Source organism: Diadema antillarum, unplaced genomic scaffold, assembly GCF_040938485.1.
Source record: "Diadema antillarum isolate AM-2024a unplaced genomic scaffold, OU_Dant_1.0 seq00000079_RagTag, whole genome shotgun sequence".
Lineage (NCBI taxonomy): Eukaryota > Metazoa > Echinodermata > Echinoidea > Diadematoida > Diadematidae > Diadema > Diadema antillarum.
The window spans coordinates 1487724-1508733 of record NW_027271172.1 but is presented as its reverse complement, the minus strand read 5'-3'; the positions used below and the strand labels follow the sequence as shown (position 1 = coordinate 1508733).

At 41.5% G+C, this 21010-nt stretch overlaps 1 non-coding gene across 1 annotated transcript; it reads left to right on the top strand.

Moving 5' to 3' along the window:
• Nucleotides 1-20581: 20581 nt before the first annotated feature.
• Trnai-aau (transfer RNA isoleucine (anticodon AAU)) lies at nt 20582-20655 on the top strand. The gene has a single exon. It is a non-coding gene; the product is annotated as a tRNA-Ile (tRNA).
• Nucleotides 20656-21010: the final 355 nt, after the last annotated feature.

Genomic DNA, 21010 nt, shown 5'->3' with positions numbered 1-21010 from the left:
CTAAATGGTGCTTGCCAGCACATCCGCCTGACAGCAAGAATGGTATTTCGCAATATGAAAGGAAATAGGCTGTTATTGCATTCAATACAAAACATTTATATGGGTGCCTGCTGAATTGTCAACTGATGGAGTATTCTGATCACCTGATCTAAACGCAAGTTCATTCCTTGTTTGAACATGAATTCAATAAATTGCTACGTTAGGCAAGCTTATTCATTATGTCGCTTTGAAAACGAGTGAAGTGCCTAACCAACTGAGAAAAAAGAAAGGTCATTTGTACTAATGTTTACATGAGCTAATTACGAACTGGCTTATTGACTTCTGTCAAGAACGGAAGAATCGGCTACCAACCATATCACAAATCCTTATACTTAGTTAATCCAGTTCTCACTTACGAATTTCGCAGCTAGAGCCACCAATGTCACTGGGGCATAAGCAGGTGTAGTTGTTCATAATATCGGCACAGGTTCCTCCATTCAGACAGGGGTTGCTGTCACACTCGTTCACATCTAACGAGGGATAATAAACAAACGAAAACAACAACTAAATAAGCGCGCCTGAACTCTTGCATAACAATAAATTACTCATTATAATATTGACAACTGGACATAAAATGTTGAGTTTTATTGGCGTGAAGGAATGTGTTTTATCGGGATAGCTAACAACAACAAAAGGTATAGTGATGCACTCCATGTACACATATTAGATTAAATAAAATGCAAGTACATGTTGGCTTGTGTTTATTCATGTAACCCTCAATTTAACATCACTTGAATATGTGACCAAATGCATGTCTTAATACAAGGTACGTGCCCTATATGTTATGATTTTTTTTCTATTTCTCTTAAGATTCCTTGGATAAGCACCATACCCACCCCCCCCCAAAAAAAAAAATACTTCTGCCAGCGGCATCATCTGTCAGTCATTGGTACAAAACTAATGTGATTAACAAAAGATATGAATCTTCCAGTAGACACGTTGACCCTCCCGCCTCCCTCCCCCCCCCCCCCCCCCCCTCCCGTCCTGAAAGACGTTCCCCTCACCGCAGGCCTCTGAGTTAGTTTTGGTGGTGATCTGGATCATATAATCCGGATCCAAGATGTTTTCTAGGACACAAACAGTTCTATGGGACCGTAGTAGCCTGCTAAACTTCATGATATACAACGACATTCTATTACCATTTACTGTATCTTATTACATTTATTATCATTAACCTACTACAGTCAAGATAGACTCTGCTGTAACCACAAATTGACAATCTTTGATATGTTTAGGTTTATACAGGCGAACGATTTGATCACGCGGACACACTTTTTCATGTCTTCTGTCCTCTTTGCTGTGATCACATCTTGCTTCTGGATTCTTCTGTGAGATTATCACCTGTTGATCACTCCCAGAAGAACTCCTAAAATAATATTTCAGTTTCGGTAAGTTATATTTCTCCACGTGTAGAGAATATAAATAAGTATGACAATATCAAACACACATTGTATTTACAAGTCATGGACATATAAACAGGAGTGCACAGTCCATGATCATGTTTCATGACGACACATCTTTAAGTATACAGATGGAGGAGACCGTTTGTCCATATAAACAAATCGCTTGACTTGGACAACGGCCTCTAAGCGTTGCGGCTTGAAACAATTCTACTTTTTTAATGACCAGGCGAATTAACGTTAAAAATTCTTTGAAACACTCTCTACTAAAGATCCTCGCTCACCAATCTCGCATAGTGTTCCACTCGTTCCGGGTTGACAATTGCAGTCAAAGGAGCCCACCTGGTTGATACACTCTCCACCTTGCTGGCATGGGTTGCACATGCACTCATTGATATCTGTAGAGTAATGAGAATTCATATTGCTAGCCCTTCTCCATTTGTGATTACACAATGTACACTGTATATCATCGTCATTGATGATCATAGACGTATTTCGACTTCTGTAACAAATAATCGGATAAAAAAAGAACTTTCTCATCAACGAAACTTAAGGAAAAGCGGGCCTACCGAAAATATAAACTTTCAGAATAAGCGGCATTAAGCCATCTCACGCCTTTATTGTTATTTGACTTGGTTATTAAAGTGAACTTTCACTCAAGTCTTGCTCTTTTCCACCTGTTTCTGCAGGTAAGATTATCATATCTTGCTCTATTCTACCGTTTGTGCTGGTATGATTATTTTTTTCTTGCTTCCTCCTAGACGAACCTCTAGAATGACCAAGTAAAAGACCGTTGATATTCCCTAAACACTCTCTAAATATCCTCGCTCACCGATCTCGCATAGTGTTCCAGTCGTTCCGTTTTGACATCTGCAGACGAAGGAGCCCACCTGGTTGGTACACAGTCCATCGTGCAGGCAAGGGTTGCACATGCACTCATTGATATCTGTGGAGGAATGACGATTCATATTGGAGGGTGTCGCATTATTTTCACATCGTAATGTTTATTTTACCCTCACATGCGCTAACAACGTGCTAGCAATGTGGATCCGTTTTCAAACTTTTTTTTTTCGCCGATAAGAAATCAAAATCACATTTGCAGTCATTAATCCTTTGATATTATCAATAACAAGTAGAGGTTTACGTTTTGAAGCTCGTTGCGACCAACGAGGCATATTTGGATAACTTTCATGCTTGTGGAAGAAATTTATCGTCGTTTTACAGACCGTTTTGATAACATTTTCCTTCATTTTGGAGTGACCTCAAGGATCACTCGAAGATTTTGGAGTGATCCTTGAGGTCACTCCAAAATGAGTGAAAATGAAAATTTTCACTCAAAATTCACTCCAATTTCACTTTAAATTCACTCTTTTTTGTATTCACTCCTTCAAAAGTGAATATTTTCACTCGACTTTTTTTAGAGAGTACACTAAAGTTGTTTTGAATAGTGTACTCATGCATAGTTGGATCACATCCCACGATATGTTCGTTTTTCAAGGGTTGGCCAGCTCCGACCACCTGTAGCTATTTTATTGTTACTATTGTTATTGTTATTATTATCATTAGTATTATCATCATCACCAATATCATTATTATAGTTATTAATATTGTAATCATCATAATAGCTTTCTATCGTGACTATGAGAATATCGTTATATGCTTTGAAAATTATTGCTTGCCATGCTTGGCCGGGATCCCATATTCTCAACCTCAAATTACTCATCAAAGTCAATCTCAAACTTTGAAGGGAAAGTTCTGTTTTAATCTTTATAATTCATTGAATATTGATGAGTATTGAAAAGGACAGTGGATGAATGAAGAATAATTATCTAGAATGAACTAAAAAACAATGTAAGGATTCTCTAAAACACGCTATAAAAGATCCTTGCTCACCGAGCTCGCATAGTGGTCCAGTCGTTCCGGGCTGACATGTGCAGCTAAAGGAGCCCACATGATTGCTACACACTCCATGGTGCTGGCATGGGTTGCAAATGCACTCATCGATATCTGTAAGAGCAATAAGGACTCGTATTTGTAGTTGTTCTCCAATTTGGATTAGGTCATCGTCATTGATGATCATGAAACCGAGATCCACATTAATGCAACAAATGTTCGTAAAAACAAAGATTGTCAATTTTCGGACTTTTGATATTTGGATTTACGAACCTTCCAGTACTTTTTCGTAATTTTCCGTGTTTGGAATAACGAGCTTGCCGAATGTGCGAACCCTCAGAAAAACTGGCATTAGGCCATGTCACACCTGTGTTGTACTTTGGCTATTCAAGAGAATTTCACCAAAGTTGAGAATCTATACCACGACATTTAAAGACCTCAGGAAACAAAGAGTCGTTCTTGATGTTACCAAACATGTTAACTCAATGGTCCGATTCTCACCGACGGATTTCGCGTCAGAGTAAACCTGCCTTAGCGGCCACCTGTCTACAGCGGCCACCTGGCTATAGCGGCCACTGAAAAATCCCCCGAGAGAAAAGCCCTTTAAAGACCCTGTGTATAGCGGCCACCTGTCTGACGCGGCCAGCGGCCACAAATTTTATTTCCCGCGGTAGATTTTAACCTGTCTATAGGTCTAGCGGTCACAGAGCAGGTAATTCAGCGTATTTTTCTGATTTCTTGCCGTACCAGTCATTCATGGGCAACGTTTAGTGACCGCCACCGCTGCATTCACCACTTATTCAGTCATATTTATAATGCGCTTTTGTTAAGCTTTCTTCACAACTGTACAACATGCTACTGTGCAACAATTTCATAAACACGGGCATTGTTCAATGCATGAAACACACGTGTGCATAATTATGTACGCATGTACATGTACACTTGGTACTTACAGATGTATTCAACGATGATACTTGTACGTGTACATGTATAGGCAATTTACACATATGGTTGGATAACCTGTCTATACAATAGCGGCCACCTGTCAATAACGGCCATTATAGATAGGTTTGACTGTATTATAATTCCTAAATTATACAAGTAATAAGAAGTATAATTAGAATTCTATTAGTAATAATGAAGTACAAGTCGAAGAGGTTAGCATTTCCCAGGTGTTTAAGGCAGTGAAGTCACATAATGAAATTCAAAGTAGGTAAAAATTCCAGGCAGTCCCAGTTGGCTATAAATACCCGTGTCAGTGAGCAGTAAGCATCTTTTCAAAGAGAATACGGCTTTAAATATACAGACCAGCAACACCACGCAGTATTGGGTGCAATGCAGACAATTAGCTCACTGGTCCTTCTCATCATTCAGACAAGCAATAAATAAAGCACAATCATTGCTGTTCCAAGGGCACGGAGCATTCTTATACGTATGGACATCTCAAGTCAAGCAATTAAGCAGAACATCAGCATACAGTATAAGGGCCCACCAGTTTTGACTTCTGTACAGTGTTGGAAAGGGAGGGTTCAGAACTGAAGAGTATCGATCAATTGAGATGCTGGGTGGGAACCTCTTCGACTTATACTTCATTATTACTAATAGAATTCTAATTATACTTCTTATTACTTGTATAATTTAGGAATTCTATTACGTAATACTCGTATAAGTCTTCAGAGGTTAGCATGTTCAAAGTTCCGTACAGAAGTCGGTCTAGTGGCATGAGTGAGGGCAAGAGGACAAGAGGGATGATGGACAGTAACTTCACAACAAGGTTGAAACTTTGGTCATGACTCCTCATGCATAAAGAGTGTCTATCGATGGTGACACACATTGTCGCAAACAAGAGAAGAACTCGAGCAAAGTTTGCTTGAGAACCTACTAGTATAAGGTGCAAGGCATAGGTTTTGAGTAGAAAAGATATCATTTTGATACCTTGCGTGCTTTAACTGGAGCTGGGTTAAGCATGATAGCGCACAAAGTAATCAAATACAATGGACCTCTTGTACCGATTTTCCAATCAAGACATAATCATAATCATGTTCCTTAATATTCATGTACATTAAGGATTAGACATTAACCAGTTCATACTCGGCAAAGTAATATTGGAGCAATGATTAGAGGCAAGTCCATTGCACTTTGGGTTGATATTAGATTTAAATTCATCAGTTTGGTGGACCAATCTCCTAAACGAGTGGCCGAATAATGTGTCGACATTTTCCAATGCACAACGTAACGTGATTTATGGTCTTGTGTCTTATCTGACTCGTATTAGGACATTGTTCTTAACTGAGATACTATTTGTATACACATACTATCACAATTTACATGTATCTTTCTAACTCAGCAGAACTGAGAATTGTTGAACTAATGTGGAATCAATTGTTAGAAGGTAGAAGGTTCAAAATGCACCAGCGTTCGTCCAGTCAGTTGTGGACAAGATTTCATTATGACCTTTATACTTCATGCGCGAAAGTCTAAGTTGCGGCGCTTCTGTAGCTATGAGCTGAGAATGTGATACCCCTTTCATGTTAGCATCCGTGGATGTCTTACCAGACCATCCTGGAGTCTGGGATGAACGCGGGATGACTGTGCTCCCAAATCCTTATGTATGTGAACACGAGGTACGTCCTGTGGTACCCTTTCATACTGATCTCGAAGACAGAACAAACTCGATACATGTTCCCATAGCAACAATACATTCATACCTAATTGTATGCAGCAGTCAGTACAGTGTACAGGGATGTATACGTACAGCTATTGACAGTATATTAGTATACTAATGATGCACAGGATAGAGTGTGTTAGTGAAGGTGCGGCGCGCTCGAGAGTATTGACAATGGTGCGACATGCACGAGGCGCAGCCGAGTGCATGTTTGCAACCGTTGTCAATACTCGAGAGTGAGCCGCACCTTCACTAACGCCACGAAATAATCCTGTGCATCATTAGTTTTATAAAATGGGTCGAAAACTAACAGCATTATTCACGTACCTTTGTGGGTCAATACCAGTCAGCTACATGTAGCACTCGCTCAAAAGTCAAGATGTCCGAAGATGTTCGTCCCAAACATTTACGCACATCGCACTCGGAAATCCCGCACACTCACCTAGGTATACTGTACGTACGTATAAGAGTATACGTACGCCACGTACTGTTATGCACAAGAAAGGCCGCCGGCCGGCTGTTGTGGCAGCCCGCGGCCCGAACTAGAAGTTGTTTACAGGATTGACAGCGCGTATAGTAGCGCGTGACGCACTTGTAACAACTGATTGAGTGCGCACTGCTAGTGTAAAACATTGTGACGTACGTCAGGCCAGGGAGGTTGAAGAGAGACTCTTCTTAGTGCTTACCTGAAGAAAATAATGCACGCACACGTGACTCATTTCAGCGCTTCCAATTGGCTACATTCTTGAACCCATTTTATAATAATATTTTAAGTGTTTTTATAAAATGGGTTCAAGAATGTAGCCAATAGGAAGCGCTGAAATGAGACACACCTCCTTCCTTTACTTCAGTACAACTGCACTGCCTGTAATCCTATGGTAGATTGCCGATCGTCTGTGCGCGCGGCGGCTCCTTTGATGAATTGCATGCATACGCGTACGCGCTGTTAATCCTGTAAACAACTTCTAGTTCGGGCTGCCGGCCGGCCGGCCTGTCTTCCCTTGTGCATAACAAATGTGGCGTATGTATACGTACGTATACTGTACTATACGTACACTTTGTACAGTACAGTAGACCAAGCGTTATGGGACCGGACGCGTACATGGAGTCACTTTGAAGAGCAAATCCAACGATTTAGCAGGTTAATTCTCACGCCGTTTTCAGAGTATGTTGTCTAGTAGGCCTATATGAGGAGTCTATATCAAGTCTTTAAGGTAAAGGGTGCATATTCTATGTAAAATAAGTAAGTTTTCATGCGGGTGTCCAGAAACCCAACCCCCCATTATACTTATACTGTATGTGCGGGACTTCCGCGAGTGGGACGTGCGTAAAAGTTTGGGACGAACATCTTCGGACGTCTTGACCCACAAAGGTACGTGAAAAACGCTGAAAAATGATGTTAGTTTTCGAATTTTCGACCCATTTTATAAAACAAATGATGCACAGGATTATTTCGTGGCGTTAGTGTAGGCGTAGCTCACTCTCGGGTATTTACAATGTAGTGCAACATGCACTCGGCTTCGCCTCGTGCATGTTTCACAATTGTAAATACCCTCGAGTGCACTACACTAACGCACTCTATCCTGTGCATCATTTGTATAATACAAGCAGCTGCGAGGGACTGGCTTTTAGCCTCCGCTCCAAGATGCTTGTCGTCACCGATTTGTTGGGATGTTTCGGAGAAATTATGAGTTTGCTTTCTGAACTTGCTCGTTGGAGATGTGCATTTAATATACTCATGAAGAGTTGATCGGAACACAGAGTTTAGGATTGGAGGTAACAGAAGGCACTTTAATTACCTGGTTAGAGATATACCTTCTATATCTCTAATGTGCAAACGTGGCATCATCTTCCGGTAATGTCATAAGAACTAGATGTCTCAGCATTTGTGTACGTTTTGCCGAAACGAGCTAGGAAAAATGTTTTTGGCTCAAGGTACTGAAGGAGTCTATAGTTCATAGGTATCTTGAAACGATAAAAAGCGATTCAAAACAATTGAAACATCCCAAGTCTTGTTGTATTTAGGCTTGCGAGGGTCGGAGTTAGATACGCCCTTCATAAGTCTGACTATAGGGGCTGTTTGCCTACTTAGTATGTCATAGCTCTCGGTTTCAGGTAGTATGGAAGACCGAGCAGGTCTATGAGTTAATCGTGGAGTGGGCTTTGTTGAAAAGCTATGCTATAGGCTTAGATGTTGACAACGTGTTCTGTAGACGGGTTAAAAGGGATCACAAGATTGTTCAGAATACAGACATTGCTACTGTCTTCAAGCACCCTCATTTGTTTTGTTTATTGGTATTGTCTCGCCATGATGATGAAAGGACCTTTGCAATGTGCTGCGATGTGTCTGCCACTTGTCATCGCTAGCAGAGAGCACCCATGCAGGCGGCTAGTGTGAGCTGGAGGCTCGTCGGTGGGTGAGGATGTGGGGCACGAATTTTCTCGTGGAGTAATAGAGGTGGGGCTATTCGCATTTTGAGCGATAATGAGACCCATGGCTGCCGCCACCATTGGGGCATTGAGCATTGCTTAGGTCACCTTGTTCAGTTGAAGCTTGTGGAGGACTGAAAACGTTCTAGGGTAAGGAAAAAGGCATCAAAATTCAGGGCAATAAAACTTGGCTTCCATTTGACATGAGGAGTGTTGCTAATCCATATGTAGAGTTTGTGGATTATGTGGTGAAAAGCATGTAAAATAGTAATTAGTTGTTCATGTCTCTGCGAGACAAGCAGGAAACTTCAGAATTATCTACATCTGTTGAATGTGAAGCTGATATCCAATTGCTAGACACCAATTCCAATGTTGGCCGTGAAATTTGTTCGGGTCAGGTATGCTAGTAGCTGTAGAAATGTCTGACCGAATTATGTATTTATACGTAAGGACATTTTTTGTACACGAGCCAAACAGGGCTTCAAGACCGTTCTGAATTGCAAGAGGTTCACACACATTGCTATGCGGGGAATTCTGTTTGGCACTCCAGACTCTCTGAGCAAAGGAATTGTCATTGTTCAGTAACTACTCTCCATACTGAGATGCAAGCATCGCTTAAAATTATCATGCTAATGAAGGTGGAAAATAATTCTTTGTCTTGCGAGACAGCCACCACCAAAGAATGTTTTGTATCAAATGACTAGATAACGACACCAAACTTCGTGTCGAAGTCATCTTCTGCTTTATGCAGAGCATTAGTTGATTTATTTTTTCTAGTCCCAAGTGACGAGAATGTAAATTTCTTTGTGGAGGGCATTAAAATCCCGAAATTTGGTTTCGTTGCCATACAAGATTGAATTTCCAAGGGCAGTAACCTTGTCAATCTCGTTCTGAGGAAAAATCTGAAAATCATTTGCTGGGAATTAATATGAGAACCAAGGAAGGTCTCGACGTGCTTTGGGTTGAAACTGGATTTGTCGAAATCCTTACTGAAACTCTTAAAGGGTGACAAGTTGATCATTGGCTTTGTCAAGACACTCTTCTCTGCTATGAGAACGAATATGGATATCATCGAAATAGGTGATTGTTCTAATGCCACTACTCACCGAGGCAAAGACAGGTTTCATAACTTTAAGGAAATTCTGTGGGGTCGAATTAAGGCCAGATGGAAGGCACTGAAGGAATGCAGTGAAAATACTACTTAGTATTTCCATTCGAAAGACTATGCTTGATGAACAAGGTGAATGGATACCGATAAATATGCACCCTTTGGAGGGGCAAAATTAAAGCCGTAATCAAGCGAAACTGTTCCACTCTGAAGTGTTCGTATCGTACAAATTTTTTCAAGTTTTTCAAATTCATGACTGGACTTAGACCGCCAGTCTTTGGTAGCTCTAGAATAGAGTTGATACTCCATGTGAGGAATCTCTCTAATAGCTTGCTTTGCGAGAGAGACAATTCGGAGACAAGTCTTCATGGGTTGCCTTTTCCTCCTCGGTAGAATGTACACTTTGTAGAGGAAAAATTTATTGGTATGGGGTTGAAATGAAATTATTGGTTTCATAGCCAAATATCGTGGCCAATATCCAAGGCTCGGGAATTATTTTGACCAGTCATCTTTGGAAAGCTTGAGATTTCCAGCACTGAACGGTTTTGGACAGTACTCATCCTTTTTTTTTTTTTTTTTGCTGGCTTGCGTAGAGACATTCATGACACACGATGTATGCTTATGATTGCGACACATGTCAATTTTTCTCAGATGTCTTTCTGAACAACTTTCTACCAAGTGGAATCGACTTGCTGCGCAAGTGTTGTTGAGAAGGGTTGAGAAGGGGTTTCAAGATACATGTACCTCGATGGTGCATGCTCAGATCATACAAGCCCGGGAGTGTCAGGCCATCGATGGTGATATGAGTTGTTAAAATTCTTATTGTGTCAATTGCATGGATGATTATCCGTGCATGATCTGTGAATTTCAGAAAGGATTTATCTATGTGGTAGAAGTCCCTTCACTACATTTTGTTGTAGAAGTTGGGAGCTCACAAGACCCAAGGCCTCGTGAAGGAGGATCGCCCAAATTTTTCTCTCGATTTTTGGTGTGAGAACTGCTTGGGCATTCGATGGCAATTGAGCGTTTGCTTCGCGATTTTATAGAGCACTTACCTTCTGATATGGGCAGTGTGACTGCCTTCATTAGCAAATCAGCCAATTTTTAAATTTGGCCCAAATGAGATCAGAATTTAAGTTAAAATCAAATTTGGTACCAGGCTTTGAAAGAGTTTGGCTGTAAGGATATGGCAGCCGGATCAATTCGGTTGTCAAAATGACCATAACCACAAGGGCAGAGTCAAGGCCACCCATACAGGGCAACGCAATCAGTTTTGCCGGGAAGGAGGCTGACATGAGAATGTCGTCGTCTGATGAGCTGCCGATGGGGATGGCTAGCTCGCTGAAGTCTTCGATGGGCGGGGCAGCGCCCCTGTCCCCGCGGACATGGCTCGCATGTCCGGACAAATCGCCGGGAGGAGAAGCTCTCCTGCACCAGCTGGCATGGCTCGCATGCCGTTTGTCATTACAACGGTGTGCCGCCGCCCTATCCATGAAGCGGGAGAGTATCTCGGTCTCTCTAGTTGAGCTTCAAGGCGGCCTTCCATGCCCTGATCTCCCCGCGGGGATGGGGGCTGAGAGGTAGCGTCGTCTTCCCAATCACTAGACATTGGAGTTTGAGATGTATAATCAGGGAGGTGTCTCACCTCCCTGGTATAATTCACTGCCGTCACACTTGAAAAAGATGCTTACTGCTCACTGACACGGGTATTTATAGCCAACTGGGACTGCCTGGAATTTTTACCTACTTTGAATTTCATTATGTGACTTCACTGCCTTAAACACCTGGGAAATGCTAACCTCTGAAGACTTATACGAGTATTACGTAATAGAATTATGTTACTCCTCCTAAAATAATCATTTAAACACCAAAAGTAATGTTAAGATATGAAGTTGGCCTAAGAGAAAATGTTGAGTCGATTCTGATGTAAATGTGTGCATGTCACGATGTGACTGAGAGTGCGAGTGTGGAATGTGTGAGATTCCTTTGTTCAGGCAAGCCATCAGGTGGGAAATGGGGACAGCAGGCGTAAACAGCATAGAAAGTTAGAATCGGGCAAGCCAGGTGGAGAGAAGTGGTTAGGGAGAAAGGACAGTGTGGAAGAAAGAGGGATGCTCAGTGGAGTCAGGGTAGAATGGCTAATGTAGAAAGGGAGAGTTGGTAGGAGAGAATAGGTATTTAGTTAGGGGGAGATAGTTGGGATAGATAGGTTTAAAGCCAAAAGGAGGAATTAGTTGGAAAGAAAAGGGACATAAAAAGGGGAAAGCTAGTTGGAACCAGTTTAAGCACAGTAGAGGGTGGAGTTATATTAGAGGCGACAAGGAAAGTAAATTTGGAGGGAAAATCAGTTGGATCTGAACATCTGTCAGAGCAAGACATGCTCTTCTAACTCACTTGTGATAGGAGTAGAGAGGTAGCTGATCGGCCTACAACGCAGCGCTGCATTTCAGGCAGGAGAGTCATGGCACAGCAGCCCCACGCATTAGGGCAGGGTACGCGCAAGACATGCTGCAGGCACGTTGATGACAACAGCTGAAGTCTCCTCCTCACCATTGCTTGAGGGTCTGAACACCAAATCAGACATCGACACTGACAACGGCGTAGCCAGGATTTCATCTTAGGGGGGGGTGGTTAGTCTGCGAGGGAGTGAAGCGACCGAGCCCGAGCGAGCGGAGCGACCGAGCCCGAGCGAGCGGAGCGAGCGAGGGGGGGGGGGGGGGGGAGGGTGTGGGAGGGGGGTGTCCCCCCTCCCACGGTAAGAACTTTTTTGCATTTTAATGTTGTAAATGGTGCAATTTGATGCATGTTTTGGCGCGTTTTATCGACGTGAAACAGTCCCACTTGTTTATGGTAGCAGTTTATTTTGATGTAGATTATTATTGAACAATTTGCCTATAAAAGGGTATAATTTAGATACACTTTTGTATTAATTCTTTTCACTGAATATCATGAACGCGACTGAACCCGAGCGAGCGGAGCGAGCGAGGGGGTAGGGGAGGGTGTGGGAGGGGGTGTCCCCCCTCCCACGGTAAGAACTTTTTGCATTTTGATGTTGCAAATGGTGCAATTTGATGCATGTTTTTGCGCGTTTTATCGACGTGAAACAGTCCCACTTGTTTAAGGTATATAGCAGTATATTTTAGTGTAGATTATTATTGAACAATTTTCCTATAAAATGGTATAATTTAAATACACTTATTGTATTAATTCTTTTCATTGAATATCATGAACGCGACTGAACCCTAGCGAGTGGAACGAGCGAGGGGGGAGGGGAGGGTGTGGGAGGGGGGGTAAGAACTTTTTGCATTTTGATGTTGCAAATGGTGCCCGCGTTTTATCGACGTGAAACACCCACTTGTTTAAGGTATATAGCAGTATATTTTAGTGTAGATTATTATTGAACAATTTTTATAAAATGGTATAATTTAAATACACTTTTGATTAATTCTTTTCATTGAATATCATGAACGCGAAACCCTAGCGAGTGCAAGCGAGGGGGGAGGGGAGGGTGTGGGAGGGGGGTTTCCCCCCTCCCACGGTAAGAACTTTTGCATTTTGATGTTGCAAATGGTGCAATTTGATGCATGTTTTTGCGCGTTTTATCGACGTGAAACAGTCCCACTTGTTTAAGGTATATAGCAGTATATTTTAGTGTAGATTATTATTGAACAATTTTCCTATAAAATGGTATAATTTAAATACACTTATTGTATTAATTCTTTTCATTGAATATCATGAACGCGACTGAACCCTAGCGAGTGGAACAAGCGAGGGGGGAGGGGAGGGTGTGGGAGGGGGGTTTCCCCCTCCCACGGTAAGAACTTTTTTTTGATGTTGCAAATGGTGCAATTTGATGCATGTTTTTGCGCGTTTTATCGACGTGAAACAGTCCCACTTGTTTAAGGTATATAGCAGTATATTTTAGTGTAGATTATTATTGAACAATTTTCCTATAAAATGGTATAATTTAAATACACTTATTGTATTAATTCTTTTCATTGAATATCATGAACGCGACTGAACCCTAGCGAGTGGAGCGAGCGAGGGGGGAGGGGAGGGTGTGGGAGGGGGGTTTCCCCCCTCCCACGGTAAGAACTTTTTGCATTTTGATTTTGCAATGGTGCAATTTGATGCATGTTTTTGCGCGTTTTGTCGACGTGAAACAGTCCCACTTGTTTAAGGTAGCAGTATATTTTAGTGTAGATTATAATTGAACAATTTGCCTATTAAATGGTATAATTTAAATACACTTCTTGTATTAATTCTTTTCACTGAATATCATGAACGCGACTGAACCCGAGCGAGTGGAGCGAGCGAGGTGGGAGGGGAGGGTGTGTCCCCCCCCCCCCTCCCACGGTGAGAACTTTTTGCATTTTGATGTTGCAAATGGTGCAATTTGATGCATGTTTTTGCGTGTTTTAACGAGTTGAAAGGTTGCAGTATATTTTAGTGTAGATTATTATTGAACAATTTGCCTATAAAATGGTATAATTCAAATACACTGGTCTTCTTGTATTAATTCTTACACTGAATATCATGAACGCTGTCTGTTCAGCAATCAAACAGAAAATGCATGCAAATTTTTGGTGCAATACTTTTTCATCGAAGTGTTAAAATCACGGAATTTAGCTCTTATTCCGAATGTGCACCATCTGTGTGTATGTATAAAGTCTAATGAGGTAGAGCTTAGGGGAAGGGGGATTCCCCCTCCCGCTCGTGGAGCTTTTGCGTTTTTAGAATTGAAATAAAGCGATCTGGGTATAGCCACAGTCTACTTTTATGCATGGCGGGGGGGGGGGGCGAACAGGGAGAAGGCGTGGGCGAGTGTTATCTCCACCCTTCCCTTCCGATGGAGCTTTTTCCTTTTTAAGGTTGAAATTGAGATATCTCGTATACGCATATTTGATGGAATCAACATTTGGGAAATCACCAAAAAAAAAAAAAAACCGGATGGGGGGGGGGGGCTGAGGGAGGAAAGGGTCGATTAGAAGGGGAAATTCCCTTATATATGAGGGAACCTTGAGTTTTTCGGAATATAAGTGATAAGTCTTGTGCACTCAGAATTATTCATAATTTTTTGTAAATCTAAAAAGTGTACTTAGCTAGGGAAAGAGGCACAGAGGGGGAGGGTTTGGGAGGGGGATACCCCCTCCCAAGCACGAGAGATTTTGCATATTTTGAATTGAAATTCAACGATCTGGTGCACACTTTGAGTGACATATTCAAAAAAATATTTTATTTGATGAAAGGTTGCAAAGGAGACCCGCTTCATGTGCATGCATATAGTATACACGCATTTTTTTTTCCGCCTCCCAAATCCCCGGTCCAAATCTTGGGGGGGGGGGGGGCGACCGCCCCCATCGCCCCCCCCCCCCCCACCCCCCCCCCCCCCCCCCCCCCCCCCCTGGCTACGCCAGTGGACACTGACGAGCTGGGCTCGACGTCATCGCTAATACGCTCGACGGCATAGCAAATACGCTCGACGGAATCATCACTATAAGAACATCGACGGAATCATCGTTATCTCGACGGCATAGCAAATACGCTCGGCGGAATCACCGTCAGGTAACTCAACGGCATCATATTGACGGCATCACCATTAGCTCAACGGCATCTCGGTTAGCGTGAGGGCAATTCCCGCTACCCGGACAGAATTCCCGTACCTTTGTAGTCCTCCGGTGCAAGCGGTAGCATCTCGGTCGACACGACGACAATTCCCGCCAGCCGGACGACATCCTCGACATCGCGATTATCCAGGCAACTTCTGCATTACCGCACAGACTAGTTCACACCCCCCCCCCCCCCCCCCCATTCCCGTCGGACAGTATACATTGAAACCACACGTGCGCACAGTAAAGTATTGAACCACAGGTATTTTATTCAACCCGGGTCTAGGATGTGTTTATAAGATTAGTCTAGGATGTGTTTACATGAGGAAAGGATTTATTAGCATATTATATTATCTCATAGGATTGCTCCTGAACGTTTTCTATAATTTCTTTGGTGTAAATACGAACGCAATTGTAATAGGGTTTTTTGTGGGAAAGTATTGTAAAAATATATATATATTTTTTTAAGTCTTGTTGGAAAAATAAATAGCATAAGAGCTGCATTTTTTGTTCAGTAAACTCACGAAGTGTTGAAGTGTATTAATTACAGTGTATCTCATAGCAGAACCAGACTTATCGTCAGTCGTAGATAAATACAGATCTTAGAGCTGACAGTGCACTTAGTCCGGATAAGTGTTTAAGGCCGTGTGACACCATTCCGGGCAAGCCTTGCGACTTGCAAAGAACAATGTTGACTATCCGGAGGTCCACATAGATGATCCGCACATGACAGTACCTAGCATGTATCTCAACCGTAGTCGCCCGGAGGTGCGCACGCATATTTCTTTATCCGCAACCGTGTTTTAGGCCCTGTCACACCTTTCCGGGCAAAACTCGGGCTTGTTACGTGTAGGGATTTTCTAGCATACCGGACATTCCTGAGGGCGGAAAAGGATTTGAGCGAGTCAGCGCATGTGTCTTACTTGCTGGACGCGTTCTAGTTAAATTATACTTGCGAGTATACTGTGTGACCTTTGTACCTGTCGCGTGGGGGCTGACAACTCGGTGAAGAAATTCCTCTGATGGAATGGCTGAAATCCCACAGAATTTCATTATCTTGGCTGCATACGGGACTGCGAAGTACCTGCGTGGGAGTTGCCTGGGGAGTGCTGCCGCTACGGGCCTCCTACTGGCGTTCTGCGTGGACCTCTACGGGCATTCCCGCGACTCACCCGGAAAAAGTTTTGGTCATGCTCAAAACTTGGCTGCGGTTAAATCGGACTTGCGTGAGCACCTCCGGGCAACTACGCGCTAGATACTGTCAGGTGCGGACCAACTGCGGAGAGCTCCTGGGAGTAAATTTGTTTCCCCGCAAGTCAAACCGCAAAACTCCCCCCGTACGGTATGACAAGGCATGAATGAAAATTGCAAACATTCTTGTTCGCCCGCTGAAAATCTTCTACGTGCTGGAAACTACCTCCTCGCCACAAGCCCGCGTAGCTTGCCCGGAATGGTGTGACACGGCCTTAAGGACAAAGGTTTATCGTGTATATGATGTTCAGCGGATCACAAATTCATAGTGATCAACGGTCCAATCAACGGGTGAATGTACCGCTCAGACACACTTACTTTTATATCTTGTGCCTGCCTCACTGTGATCATATCCTGATATTTTCCACCTTGATCTGTTATTAAACAATCACCTAATTACACCTAGAAGAGGCTATAAAATAACCGACATACGAACGTTTATACTCTCTAAAACACTCTCTAAAAGATCCTTGCTCACCAATCTCGCATAATGTTCCAGTCGTTCCGTTTTGACAGTTGCATTCGAAGAAGCCCATCTGGTCGATACACAATCCATCGTGTTGACATGGGTAGGACGCGCACTCATCAATATCTGAAGAGTAACGTAGATTCATATCGGTATTATTATGAATTCTCCTGTTGTGATGATCATTAGAATAACATTAGGATTTATGAAACAAACCCTGTCAATATTAATATTATGGCTTTATCATAAAGGGAACCCACAAGTGCAGGAATTTTGTGTGCTAGGAATAACGAGCTTGACGCTTCACGCACGCTTCACGCATGAACCATCTAGGGCCTATCAGACCTCCATGTCTTGTATTTCGGATTCAAGAGATCTTCACCCATCTTGGAAGGCATTATATAATTTCTAATCTCAGGATCTAAAGAGTTGTCCTTGGGGCTACCAAATATTTTGGTCCAGTGGTTCTATTCTTACTTCTCAGAGACTGATTTCGGGTCTGAGTCCTGTACAATATATCCCTACAAAATATCTTAACACATTAGGTAATCATAAGAATCGAAGTGGTATAAGCCCTAAGTATGCATGTTGACATTACGTGACTTACTGAATACCCTCTATCAGCACTTTATTGTTACAGGACGAAATGTGAATTGGTGTAATGTACACTTATTCAGCCGATCACAAGTTTACATCTTTTAACTTGATCAACGGATGAATGGACCACTTTCTTAGATTTCTCTTGCTCTTTTCCTACTTTATCTGCTAGTAAAATTAACATTTATTATTCCCTCCCAGAAGAGTTTCCAAAGCGACCAACCAAAGAACATCAGTATTTTCTTAAAACATTCATTAAAATCCTCACCGATCTCGCATAGTGTTCCAGTCGTTCCGTTTTGACAGTTGCAGACGAATGAGCCCAACTGGTTGGTACACTCTCCACCTTGCTGGCATGGGTTGCACATGCACTCATTGATATCTGAAGAATAATGAGGACATTTGTGTTGGTGGACATATGACTTTTCCCAAATAGTGAGTCCATATTTCATTGATGTATTGAATTTATCGAATTGATCACCGAGATATCAAAAAAACAGGGGGAAATATCGTCTAGGCCTATTGGGAGTATAGCAGCGCAACTATCACTCTGAAATCACGCTGAAGACGAGTCATTCCTGATATTTTCTTTGTGACCTCCAAGGCCAGTAACCTGTTGGGGCGGGGGGGGGGGGGGGGTGTATTCAGGTGTTCCACCCCCAGCAATGAAAGAATTCACTTTGGTTTTAATTTTTGAAAATTAAATGTATAGAAATAGCTTGTAAACATCTCTATGCATTTTTCACAAATTTTCAAATTAATGTTTAACTTAAAGTTGTTTTAAAAATGTTCTTTCTCTATTTGTTTTGTGTTGATGTTATAATTTTGCCATTTGACAACTAAATAAGCAACTTTCTGTCTATTTGACTAAAGTGTGATTAATATCCTGCGGGTTGATTTCGGATCATCTCTTCAGCATGAAAATTTATAATCTTAAAGGTACGGAGTTTTGCAGTACATGTCGTTGACTCAAATTTTAATGTCTTCTTCCTGGTCGACATGTGATTGAAAATCTTTGAAGTGTTTGAGATATTTTACGTTTAGTTTTTCTCACCTTTACTACTCGCAACGATCTTCTGTCAGTTGTATTTTTTTTCAGTTTCTTTTTCTTTTTATTGCTAATACCTAAAAGGAATAAATCATTGTATTGCTCTCTGTGACTCCGGGTTTGCGGAGTTTCCTCATAATTTCTCAGCCACATCTGCAGTGAATATATTAACACTTTCAAATCTCAAACAAGTATAATTTACAATGAAGAAAATAATCGTTTATTTTGGTTTGTATTGTGTTACCATGGTGGTAGCCCTGCGATCGGAGCTATCATAATTATTATTTGCATCCAAACGGAGGTCTTGTTAGGATGATTGTTAGTACTATAATCTTTTTATCTATATATTTTTCGGGGGAAAATTCACTGCCATAACTACTAGCCGTGGCCTCATTGAAACGCACTCCTGAATTGGAAAATACGTGTTATGCATTTATTCGTTATAGTACTGTAATTGCTTTTTCCAATCGTCCTTCAGGTTATAATAGGAAAGAGATATTAGACTGAATCCTATTACGTATTTGTATACAAAAATACATTGGCAAAAGTGCACGTCATAGCATGTACACACACACACACACACACACACACGCGCGCGCGCCCTTGACAAGAATTTCACACGAGGGCCTTGAAATTATTTGTTGTTGTGCGTAGGCCTACCTTCGTCGCAATGAATTCCAATGTATTCCGGTGGACAGTGACACTCATACGCTGTCATGGTTTCTTCACACCACCCAGAAAAGCACGGGTTGCTCTGGCAATCTTTGACATCAATATCAAATATAGAGAAATTTTCTTCTTTTTTTTTGTAGGCCTGATAATATCTTCTCTTTCATGATAACAAAATGAATCGTGCTTACAAGACTGTAAATTAGTACAAATGCAAGTATAGGCCTAATAGTGTTTGGCTGTTCATATTTCCTTCTTTTTATTTACCTATTTCTGTTTATTTCCATTATTTTTTGAGAGGGCTTGGTCCAGAGCTTGGTTTGACTGTTTGTGATGGCACGAGTTTCAACACTTTTACAATGTGAATAATATCAAAGGGATCAAAAGGTACACTGACGCAAGACTTTGATCTTGATAATTGTATTATAAATAATATCCACGCAGGTCCGAAGGCCCGAAGACTCGCGGACCCACCGGAGAGAGATTTAGGACCATCACTTTTTTTTTTAAATAAAATGAAACTTCAATTATTGATAAAATATGATTCAATGCAAAAAATGGTTTAATTCCATTCAGAAATAGGGCTCTAGAAATGTGAAAAAGTGTAAACCAGAGCAGTTTGTTGTGAGAGTGTTTGAAATTGTACACTCCTTGAAAGCCGATTTTATCATTTTTCTCATTGAAGAGATCGTATAGTTTTGGTTGAGACCTAACTTGGGGTTTCTAACATTATTTGGTAAGATAAAGAGAAACCTCTTTTGAAATATGAAAGAGTATGTAATTCCAAGAGGGATTCAACATTTATTTGATGAAAACTGGTTTTGAAATGGCTAAGATATCCAACTCAAGGCGATCCTAATAAAAGGTAGGACCCACCTTTTATTATACAATAGCTTTGTTTTACTTTGTTTTTGGATGTCATAGCAATTCCAAAACCGATTTTCATCTAATAAACTTTGAATACCTCTTAGAATGGTATGTTCTGTATTTTTTCATAAGTAGTTTCTTGGTATCTCACAGAAAGTTAAAAGCCCAATCCTCATCTCAACCAACACTATACCATCCCTCTAATTCCGTCAGATAAAACTGCTATAATATTTCTCTTCAAGTATATCGAAAGCTGTTTTGAATTCATTCTCATTAACGTCCTATATATATATATATATATATATATATATATATATATATATATTGAAACAAGAAAGGGAAAACTGACCAGAAACAAAATAATAAATGGCGAAAACTTTGAGCAAAGAAAATGGGTTTTCATCGGGATTCGAAACAAGAAAGGCTTCCTTTGGGTCTATGTCAGGTTAATGTGTGTGTGTGTGGCACAATACACACACTATAGCTTCTGACCACACGAGCAAAGAGAGTTAAGGGTTTGGGACGAACACCGATCTAGGGCTTTCAATAGCTCAGTCGGTAGAGCACCTGTCTAATAATCCGGAGGTCTCGGGTTCGAATCCCGATGAAAACCCATTTTCTTTGCTCAAAGTTTTCGCTATTTTATTATATATATCTATATAAAGTTATCTTTCAGTAAAGCTAAACTGAGCAAACTGAATGTCCATAATAGAACAGACAGGTGCAAGTCCATATTTAGGACCGACTGATGAACATGATTCAAAAGTAAATTCTAAAATAGAGAAAAGAAATGCCCACCAGGTATTCGACAGACAATCATTCCTTGTGGAAGTCCCAGACGACTCTGCCGTTGGTTTGGACATCTCACTTTCTCAGATGAAGCCGGGGTCAATTTTGGAATAGTCTGGACCAGTTGTCCGCCTGGACCTACTGTCTTCTGACACCCCTTGATCCTAGGCAGCGTGTAA